This window comes from Centruroides sculpturatus, unplaced genomic scaffold (genome assembly GCF_000671375.1).
Source record: "Centruroides sculpturatus isolate CEXI.00-Female unplaced genomic scaffold, Cexi_2.0 scaffold1702, whole genome shotgun sequence".
NCBI classification, from domain to species: Eukaryota; Metazoa; Arthropoda; class Arachnida; order Scorpiones; family Buthidae; genus Centruroides; species Centruroides sculpturatus.
In genome coordinates, this window is record NW_019385940.1 from 88,784 (window position 1) to 99,079 (window position 10,296).

Here is a 10,296-nt window from a genome sequence, read left to right on the forward strand (position 1 = left end):
CGATTGTAGCCAATCCTTTTTTGTATATAACTACGAATGTTTTCTTACGTAAGGGTTTAAAACACCAAGTGCCTAATGTCACGCAGTTTAAAAATTCTTTAAATTGTATGCATAGAAGAATAAATAATTTTTAAAATGTATTAAATTGGTCACTCAGTGTGATAAATCCTTACGTAAAATAACCTTTGTAGTTATATAAATCCTCCGACTTCCATTAACCTCTTGAAGTGGTCACCTTTGAAGTACAGAAGTTTGGCCTCGATCTTATTCTCCAATTCCCATGCGGATTCAGCTTCCCAAGCATTTACATAAACATTTCGCTCCAGTTGGTATAAAAATCTCTCAATCGCTTTCAGTTGAGAAACGTTTGCAATGTAATAGTCCAACTTGACAACTGTCATGAGAACACAGTGAGCGTTATCTATGTCTGTCTAGAAGACACATTCTCAGTCAGGGTAATATTTTTTTTAAAAGGATACTAGCCTTTTCTGAATGCATTCGTTGTCACACACTTCTTTGATGATGGAAAGTCGTGAGGAGGCAATGAACTCTTGTAAACGTCTCTCTGGACCAATTGCTATCAAAACCAGAAGCTTCGGCAAAAAGTTGGAATATCGCTTGGGGGGTTCGCATCTAGCCCTTTTTTGGCGAAATAACTAGTTGTTACAACACATTCACTTCCATCAAAAGTGAAATAGCACACATCATCTATAACAGTGTTTCTCAACTTCTAACGAATCGTCGTCCCCCTTCAATGTAGTATCGCCCCCTTCAATGAAACCGTTACGTAGTATTGCCCCCTTCACTTCAAAATTCCGATGCCGAGGGCCAAGGCTAACGCCAAATTCGTACTGCATTGAACAGACTAGTGACTAGTATAATGTTATTTGTTTAATTATTGAACGATATAACGAATAAAATATCTAATTATTCTTATTATAATGTTTTACTATATCGCCCAAAAAATTGTTTTTCGCCCCCCAAAATATAAATTGTTACAAATCGCCCCCTCAACATGGAGAAACGCCCACATGGGGGCGATATCGCCCCCGTTGAGAAACACTGATCTATAACTACATCGAGATTGTTTGACGCCTTCGCGAATCCATCACGCAGCTTCCGCAGAACGATTTTTCAGTAGCAAATTGCTTTGTCGTGTATTTTGGAACAAAATTTCGCTTCTTCAGAATCATTTACATTCGTTCAAAATCAAGCAAATGTGCCAGTATGAGATTTTGAGCTCTCTTCTCAAATTTCTAAGCATTTTTCCAACTTTTCTTAAGACTATCTCCTTTAATTAGTTCCTCTTCCTTTGGGTAATTTTCCTTCTCTTTAGACCCCTTCCCGTTCTTCTTTTTTCAGGTATCCCTTTTTTTACCCTTGAAAGGATGGTATACACAGTACAGTACATCGTGAAACTGCCATTGAAGAAAAACGTTTAACTGTATAAGATTTTCGAGATTTTGAGGTGCAAGTGTTTGAAATTATCAGAAAACGTTATTGAAATTTGTGCACATATTTAGGATAGCTAAGCATCTATCCTAAAAATCTGCACAAATTTCAATAAGGCTACCTGGAGGAAAGAGAGAGAGAGAGAGAGACTTCATATAGAAATAAATAACGACGAAAGGCAATATTAAACAAACTTTTTTTCATAGAAAGTATGTAAACATTATACATATTGCAGAAAATAAAAATAACAAATAAAAAAGTTGTTACGAAATAATCGTTTCAACTAAATTTCTTTAATGCTAAGCTTCAGCGTTACTTCGTATAAACATTTATCTTGTTAACCTTTAATTTTTTCCCACTTATAACACTATTTATGCACGATCTAACACGATACTTAAGTGCTTCAATTATAAGTTAAGATAAAATGAAGTACATAAATATAACTTTTAACTAATGTTTTTAATTTATTTTATTATTCTGTTATTCATATTTAAGGACTTTTTCTTCTTCAGTTTAGGCTATCGATGTTATGTTACGACATTAAAAAATTACTAAAAATTATTAAAATTCAACTGCATACAACTTTAAAATATGCAAATTAATATATTTATTATTGAAAAATAATTAAATAACTAGTTTTTGTTCCAACTCTTCTTGTAAAGGTTAAAGATTTTTCTTTTTAACGATTCGACATGGTATTCAACAGCTTTTAGTAATCTGTTATATATATAAAGTGTGTGTGTGTGTGTTTTGATAGTTTACAATCCATAGCTACTGCTTATGCTGACCACATAAATTCACATCTATCCTACCTTATTACAAACTTATTTATAAATTTTAGTATAGAGAAGAATTTCATAATTTATTGACAAGACTATGTCATGTTTATAAAATCGTACTGCCGGTTTATGTTACCAGCATAGAGGTATGAAGGAGTACATGTCGAGAGTTGATATTTGGCACAGAGTATTAGGTGCCCAAATCATTTGCGCATAAAAAAATCCAGACTTGTAGGTAGTCAGGGGACCGAGAACCGAGTCAAAATAAAATACAAAATGGCGACCCTCTTCTACAAACAAGCAAAACAGGCACCTCATCCCACCGAAGTCAGGTGGAAGAGAGTACCACCCACAGTCATTCTAAGAAGTGAACTCTGACCATAGGACTGAACACGTAGTTTCTTCTATGTTAAATAAAATCTGTAATCTAATTTTGTAAATTTGGGAGTTCTTCAAATATGACATTAACTTATTTTATTTTTAAATGGAACAATTCCTCTTTGAATTCTGAATTTACTAATTTAAAAACACTTAGGTTTCTATTTCAAAATTACTTATCAAACTTCAAAAGGAAAGTAGACACGGAGGCGTAATGAAGAAACATTATCTGAAATTTTTTTAACAGATATATTGACCATTTAAACAAATAACAAGATAAGATTGATTTTCACATTCGCACTCTTACAACCGTATTCGAAATCAGGGATCAAGAATTAGGATTATAAGTTAATCAATTTCCATTCATTTTACTTTTAGTACGTTGGTTAGCTTCTAACTCTATTCTCGGTTGTAAATACGGTTGTTAGTGGCATCTTTAGAGTTTTTATGAGAAAATGTAGTTCAAATTAGGTTTTGTTTCTGCATTGTTGCGATCAGAATTTAAAAAAAACTATATACAGTGTATTATATTTGAAAAAAAAAACCTAACAATATTAGTGAAATATTTAGCCATTAGAATTTTATAAGGGTACCGTGAGAACATCATCTGCAATGAGAAAACCGAGGGGTTATCTGAGAAATCTGGTTTTCGGTGCAGGTTGTGGAGGAATAATCTTCCTTCTCGGGAGCAAAACTTGATTTTGGGTGTGTGATCTTGTAATGGACATATCCGTGATTCTGTGCTTTTGTTTTCACAGAATTACGGATATGCCCATTACCTCACGCCTAATGTTCAAAGCAGTTAAAGCACCACCCTGTTGCTTTAGAATTCGGGTTCGAATCCTAATTTGTACAGAAATGTTCACGTGTGAGTTGACTCGGATTAGTCGAGCCCGTCTTATACTATCCGATCATATGTCCAAACTCAAAATATTCTTAATAGTAGGCCATTTTAGTACACTCAAGCGGAAAGAGTGAAAAAATATACTTTTTAAAATATATATTTTTAAACCTATGATGTCTGTTTTAATAAACAAATCTGCAATGTAATAAATTTCTAAATTAAATTATTATCTTTTTACTATTTCTTCTTAAGAAGTACATTTTCAATTTTTTTAAATCTTTTAATTAAAAGAAGTAATATTAAATAATTATTTTTATTTTTTTATTTAATATTCTTTTTATGTCTTCCTAATACTTTTACCCTGATTCATTCTATTAATTGTTTAAAGGATAAATCTTTTTATGAAGTCCATCACAAGAATTTTATACTGAAAAATCTGTTATTTTCGTGTTGTAAAGTAATTAAAAATACTTTTAAAGAGTGGTTGTAGAAATAATATATGAAGAATTTACTATATTTAACTTTAAGAGGATTTCAATAATATGGTAATAAAAAATTATCTCCAGCTGTTACTACGTTCTTGATTTTATTAAAAGTAAGTCTAGGTATTTAATATTTCGTGTTTTTTTACGAAAATAGAACTTTTTCTTTCTTTATTTATTACAGAATTTTTTCAAAAAAGACGGTTATTCTGCATTGATTTCTGATTACTTTACTACAGTTCCTGAGGACAAAAGTAATTCTTGACAACTCTGTGAGAGTTTTCTGCATGATCTTAGCTCAACAAAATGTAGGGACCGCTTTACACGGCTTCACCATTCGTTTTTTTTTGAGATGTCCAATCGCTTTCCCTTTGAGTTTTTTTAAATCAAACAAATACATTTTGTGGAAATATTGAGATGCTCTACGACTTTATAACTTAAACTACATCGTTATAAGATAACGTGAGGTTTCCACAGTTTGTGACAGTTTCCCAGAGATTGGACGTGCATGCAGATTGGACGTTCAAAACAATAAATAGCCTATTACCAATTAACTACCCTCCAGTTCAATTGAATTTAGTTATTACGTAACTGGTCCCATAGAAAACATCCGGACCACTCAGCCCCTCCTTCACATCCCAACGACCAACACGATCCGACCCACCAATATTTTATTTGGAGAGATTTTCCATATTCTCTCCTCCACCAGAATGATGTGCCCTTGTAGGCAAACAAAGAAAATTACTTTAAAAAAAGGACCAAGTTCTCTTTGCTACCGCAATGTCTTTCTCCACTCATCACGGCTAGTAGCAGAATTGAGATGTAGCCTGCTGCAATGCTTGTGTTATACCTTGTATAAAAATTAAGTAATGAGTTTACATCGGTATCTTTGAAGATTGGATACATTTAGCGTATTCAAATTAAGTAAATTTTTTGAATTAATGAACCATGAAATTTTTATTTAACAGTTAGTTGAAAACAAATTATCGAGTTGAATACTTGGTAAATAAATATTACTTTTCAATAATATAATTTTTAAAAGTAATAACATCAGAAAGAAATTTGTGGCGTAGTAAACACTAGTATTGTGTTTTATTCCAAAGACACATGGCAAATTTTCCATCAAATTCCTTTATTAGTTGAGTCGACTCAACTAATAAAGGAATTTGATGGAAAATTTGCCATGTGTCTTTGGAATAAAACACAATACTAGTGTTTACTACGCCACAAATATAAAACAGGACACGGTTTCAAAAAACAAATCAAGAAAGAAATTTAATAAATATGACAACACAAAACATGGAGTCTTTAGAATCGCCATTTTCACACCACAGGCTGTGTTCTTTGGTGTGAAAATGGCGATTCTAATTGTATGTTTTTCCTCGCAAATGTGTACACTTTATTGTTTATAAAAATCCTATTTTTTAATTAAACAGACATCATTAAGGACGTATTTACAAGGGAAAGTCTATAGAATCACAGTAAAGTTGACCTCGTTGTGATTTAATATACCTGTGGTATAAAAAGAACAAACTTGGAAAACATTTGTGTCTTCTGATTATGAAAAAGTTCTATAATTTTTAATTAAATAAATGGTGTAAGAGTTTATTTTATTTTATATAATAAATTATTTTCATTATTTAAAATGTTTATAGGAAATAAGATATTGCTGTCTTTTAGCTGAAAACTCAATTTTATTGAATTCAATTTTTTATTTTATCTTTTCTTTGCAAGAAAATGTTAATTTAAAAATTTTATAATAATAATAGATTATTTATATTTAAAAAAATCTCTTTCTACTTTTATATTTAAGAAAGTTTCTTTTTTATTCTTATTATTTTAGGTTTTTATATGAGAGATACATTAAGTTTACAAGCATATTCTATTAGCAGAATATCCTTGAGATTTGCTGTTTTTTTTTTAAGTAAAGAGAAAGTTTCTTTTAAAATCAATTAGGTACTGGTAGTCTAATGGAAAATGTTAGTCATTTAAATGGCTTACATATTTACATTTGATTTATTAATATTATAATAAATCAATATTTATACACAAATATTTGATTAAAATGCTGCTATTTTAAATTAATATAAAGCATACGATATAAAATTACTTCTTGCAAAATTAATAATTAACTTTTATGTTTTAAACATTTTTATTTTTATTTAAAATATAACATTTCATGTAAACAATCAAACAAAAAATTTATCATATTTTTTTATTGATTCCTTTGCCAGAATGGAAGTTTATGTTTCATGGCCATGAAGAATCCTATGAAACGATGAAGCACTGTTTCACTAAGGCGGAACAGAACATCCATAACTGTCGTATTTAGGCCAATTTAGACCAACCTTTGCGTTGTTCTGCAGTTTCCTAAGGTGTGAATGGACTTACAGCCACATTTATCTTGAATGAGTGCATGAATAGCGATGTGATTGCTGGAGTTCCCATTATCTCACTGCTTCATATACGTTTATATGTGACTATNTAAAAGATATAATAAACCTTGCGAAAATGTTTTTCGCTGATGATGCAGTATTAACTCTCATTGACTTTAGATGGAGAAAAATCCATACAATCCACTGGAAAGAAACTTCCAGCACGATAAACCCGTGGATGGAGGTTGTCATAATAAGTTGATACTAGAATACTTCCTAATTATTTTGATTGCTTATGCCTATTTAAAACATTCCTATATAGCCCCAAAAGCCAAATATTTAATTTGGAAACAGAGTAGGACTTATGCTAACATTTCTTTCTCTCATCTTCATGTTTGTCTTATTTAAGTTACATAATTTCTTCACTAAGGATTTTTAACATTAAAATGCCAAACTTTTTGTTGATATCATTTTGATTTATTATTCCTTTTCTAAGACTTGTTAAAACCAAGTTTCCACTGTAGACACAAATAATGGAATGATAACATTTGATTTCATACAAATCGCATTTAAATATCTGCTTTAAATGTATCAGAATGTATTTTCAAAAATAGATTGTTTAATTTTAAAAACAAACACTTACTTTTAATTAAAATTTTCAATTTGAAAACAAGATCATATCAAAATATAACTAAAATATTAATGTTTTATAAGTTTTTTAGTGGTATCTTGTTTCTGATGATTTAGTCTTCACATACAACAAGAAATAAATCATTCCTTTCCATTCCTAATTATAGGTTTAAGTTATCAACTGTTTTGTCTTCTATAGGTGTTCATTACTCGTGTCCTCGTGTTGAACACCTTTTTTTTTATCGTGATATATACAAGTAATATTTTAAAGAACTATTCTAAACATTTGGTGTAAAGCATTCACAGTTAAGACTTTTGTTTTACTTTTTTTTAATCATTTTTATCGCTTTTAAAACCAATGTAATAAGCACAGCTTAATAAGGAATATAACACTTCCAAAACGGAATTTCTCTGTGTATGAAGATAAGGTGTTTGACATTAAAAAAGCTATAATCTTTACTGTATTAAAGGATAAAAATAGATCGCCGATAATCGATACATTATTATCCAAGAAAGAGTTGTTATTTTTTGATAAACAAGTGCATTGGCTTTATAATACCAATAAAACCACTCAATATAGAAATGAAGGCATAACTATATCCTCTTAATACTAATTAATAATAACTTCAGATACACAAATAAGACTTTTAAATTTAACGATGATTATTATATACGTATGAATTCCTATGTAATACATATTATATATAAGATAATAGATGTATAGTATGGTATATATATATATTCTTCATATATCTTTACTAGTTAATTTAGCATAATGTTAATTTATAATTATTTTACAATGATAATTANTTCCAAGTACAAAAATCTACATTTTGTTTTTTATTTTGCGTAAAAATTGTTTAAAAAATGTAAAGCTCTCTCCTTCTGTTAATGATGAAATCAGCAAACTTTAATCCGTTATATTCGAAATTGTACGAGGTATTTTAAATTATTTTATTTAACCTAGTGATGATATTTCAAGTATATTTACGAGACTGTAGATCATAACTTTCCTGCTGCTAGTTAAATTACCAAAAAAAAAAAAAAAATATTTTTTCAATTCAATTCAAACTTTATTGAATGTAAAAGGTTTTCGCCTATTAAATAGGGCGTAGTTTGTTATTACAACTTGTTAATCTATACAGTATTAGTTTTAGAAGCATCGTTACAAACAAACTTTAGTTATTTACCTTGTAATACAAATCATTATGTGTTATACATTAGTCTTACGATAGAACAATTAACTTTTCTTTCATTAAGAATAATTTTTCTATTTTTCTAGCCCTAAAAATAGAAAACCCATAAGTATTTAATATTTTCGATAATTGCAATATCCAGTTTCTATTTCGTTCTTTATCCTTTGATTTTTGATACAATAAATATAATAATTTATATTTTATAGAAGCTTTTTCCAAGACATAGTGTGGAGTTCTCCATTAATTTACTACAAAGTAATTTTTTTTAATTACTTGTCTGACAATTTTAAATAAACTAAAATTGTAAATTACATTGTCATAATAAGTTGATACTAGAATACTTCCTAATTATTTTGATTGCTTATGCCTATTTAAAACATTCCTATATAGCCCCAAAAGCCAAATATTTAATTTGGAAACAGAGTAGGACTTATGCTAACATTTCTTTCTCTCATCTTCATGTTTGTCTTATTTAAGTTACATAATTTCTTCACTAAGGATTTTTAACATTAAAATGCCAAACTTTTTGTTGATATCATTTTGATTTATTATTCCTTTTCTAAGACTTGTTAAAACCAAGTTTCCACTGTAGACACAAATAATGGAATGATAACATTTGATTTCATACAAATCGCATTTAAATATCTGCTTTAAATGTATCAGAATGTATTTTCAAAAATAGATTGTTTAATTTTAAAAACAAACACTTACTTTTAATTAAAATTTTCAATTTGAAAACAAGATCATATCAAAATATAACTACAGTAGAGCGTCGATTATCCGAAAGTCAATTATCCAAAGCGTCAATTACCCGAAAGAATTCCAGTCGGCAAATTTAAATTTTCGCCAGTGCTGTGGCGCTTCAATCTTTGTCTATGTCTTGGGCTACTCAAATATTTTACGTTTTTGGTACTAAATTAACTTCTGAAGTATAATTTTTTATTGTTTTTATATTTTTCAATATATTTATTTTGTTTGTACAAAATAAAAAAATAATTTTNTATTTACATAAAGATTCAACATTATATAATTAAATATTAGGTTACTTACAAGTTTTAAACAATATATTACAACAATTATTAAAAATTATTTAAAAAAATAATATCTCATATTAGAACATTCAGCATGATTTTGTAAATTAAGAAAACTATTCAAAAACCAAAAAGTTTAACTGCTTGGAATTTTCAGCTAATAGATAAAGTTGCTATTAAAATTTACGAAATTAATTTAAATACAACAATTTACATTTTATACAATACTGAAGTAAATATTGATCATAAACCAAATGTATTTTCTCCACTATAAATAACACATAAAAATCCATCTTCATCTTTATATGCATTGTATATTTCATTTTAGAACTTTCAACATGATTTTTTTAAATTAAGAAAACTATTCAAAAATCAAAAAGTATAATTGCTTGGAATTTTCAGCTAATAGATAAAATTGCTATTAAAATTTACAAAACTAATTTAAATATCAATACAGCAATCTACATTTTATACAATACTGAAGTAAATATTGATCATAAACCAAATGTATTTTCTCCACTATAAATAACATATAAAAATCCATCTTCATCTTTATGTGCATTGTATATTTCGCCCATGCTGGAACTTGATTGAGGAAGAACTCTTCCAACAAATAAAAATATTGCTTTTTCTTGGGATAACTGAATTCTCTTCCTTATAATCCATATAAATTGAGCTACAGAAATTTCACTTGGAACAAGAAACTTTTGCTTATCTATTGTAGGAATAGAAGAATAAGGTGCTTTTTCTACAATTACAGGAATTCTATCTGGATATCTCTTTCTTAAATTTGATGTTTCTTGCTTTCTTTGGTCATACGAATACATTTCTTTAAATTTCCGTTTCATCATCATCATAAGAGCACTTTTTCCCTCAACACAAAAAGAAAATAAACCGTCGATAAGACACCTGGCGATTAAAATCAAAAAATAAATATTGAAATTGCATTTAAGCTAAATTTTTCACAGTGATAATGAATTATTTACTATGAAAATGTTCAATTAATATTTGAAAATGACTTGTATGTATTTCTAAAAATATATTTTTAAAAATTTTATGAAGGAAGAGAATTAATTTAATTTTTATTATTTGTATCTGACATGCAGTAATTATTATTCCCTCTATCATC

At 28.6% G+C, this 10,296-nt stretch overlaps 1 pseudogene; it reads right to left on the reverse strand.

The window, feature by feature from the left end:
- Positions 1-9,563: 9,563 nt before the first annotated feature.
- Positions 9,564-10,025, reverse strand: LOC111612716 (annotated as a pseudogene).
- Positions 10,026-10,296: the final 271 nt, after the last annotated feature.